This window comes from Elephantulus edwardii, unplaced genomic scaffold, assembly GCF_000299155.1.
Source record: "Elephantulus edwardii isolate Elephantulus edwardi_28Jun2011 unplaced genomic scaffold, EleEdw1.0 scaffold00097, whole genome shotgun sequence".
Classification (NCBI taxonomy): Eukaryota; Metazoa; Chordata; class Mammalia; order Macroscelidea; family Macroscelididae; genus Elephantulus; species Elephantulus edwardii.
This window is the reverse complement of record NW_006399847.1, coordinates 4,422,140-4,423,512: the sequence shown is the minus strand read 5'-3', so window position 1 is coordinate 4,423,512 and position 1,373 is coordinate 4,422,140. Positions and strand designations below refer to the sequence as shown.

The 1,373-nt window shown below is 37.4% G+C and overlaps 1 protein-coding gene across 1 annotated transcript in view; it reads left to right on the top strand.

Moving 5' to 3' along the window:
- Window positions 1-1,373, top strand: part of LOC102852803 (tudor domain-containing protein 3-like) — a gene marked incomplete at its 3' end in the record, with an annotated part of 7,379 nt that overhangs the window by 1,835 nt on the left and 4,171 nt on the right. The window lies entirely within an intron of this gene.

The following is a 1,373-nucleotide window of genomic DNA, read 5'->3' as shown; positions in this document are numbered from 1 at the left end:
AGACTCTTCATGAAGAAAGGAGGCATCAAGTGAAACATCTTGGTCAAGACCTGTTGACAGCATTCCTGTCTTCCTTCAGGATAAAATGCACGTATGGTGGATATTAGTATTGGAGGAAAAGAAAAGAAGATTTTGAAAGAGAAAAATAAACATAAGAAAAATACTGAATTAAATATAGCAAACACCTTTTACAAATTAAAGACTTATTTTCTTCTGTCACCAATAAAACCAGCACACTATTAAAAAAAAAAAGAAAGTTTTTCATTGTGTGATTAAAAAACTAAATGGAGAAGGCAGAGATTTAAACATTACCATAATTTATAAAAATGCTAAACAAGACTTTTTCAATTGCTGTAAATATAGAACAAAGTAAGTTGCAAGTCTGTCAAGGCTAGTTTAAACATTTTAAATTAGGTGCAGAAGATAAAGCAGAGGGGGAAATTGGATCCGGAGAATCATAACTACTTAAAAACTTTTCAAATTAGTTGAATAGTCAAGCAATGCTAGTTGTTGTTGCTGTGTATTGTCAAGTTGGAATAGACCCAGAGCTAACCGTTCACTATGTTTTCAGAAGCAGTTAATTGCTTGGGAGCAGATTACCCATCTTTCTCCTGCGGAGAAATTGGTGGATTTTTTTTTTTGCCATGTGTAGCAAAGATTCAATCTAAAGAATAAAGTGTGCCTGATCCAGTCCATGGTCTTCACATTTATTGTTAGGCATCAGAGAGCTGGATAATGACTAAAAATCACAGAAGAATTGATGACTTTGAGTTGTGGTACTTGAGAAGAACCTTGAACATGGACCACCAAGAAAACAAACAGGTCTGCCCTGTAGAGAATGAAACAAAGTTTCTCCTTGGAAGCTAGGATTTTGAAGCTCTGTCTTACATACTCTAAGCATGTTTCAAGGAGAGATCAATCCTTGGAGAAGAACATCATGATCAGAATGGTGGAGGGACAGCTCAGGAATGGAAGAACCTAGATGAGATGGATTGATACAGTGACTAGGGCAATGGAGGTAGGTGTGTCAGAGTCAGTGAGACTCGATTAGGACAGGGCAGGCATCAAAGCTATTTTACATAGCATGGCAACATTCTTGGTAATAGGAGCCAGAAAATTAAAAGACGGATTACATTGGGAAAGTCAGCTGTCAGGGACCTCTCCAAGGCACTGAAGGGCACTGATGACAGTATGAAAACTAAGATGCACCTGATTAAGGTCATGGTCTTTGCAAATACTTACAATGCATCAGAGAGCTAGACAATGACTAGTGATGATAGAGAGAGAATTGATGTCTTTGAGTTGTGGTGCTAGAGAAGAGTATTGAATGTACCATGGGCTGCTATTAGAACAAAGAGATTGCTCTTATAGAG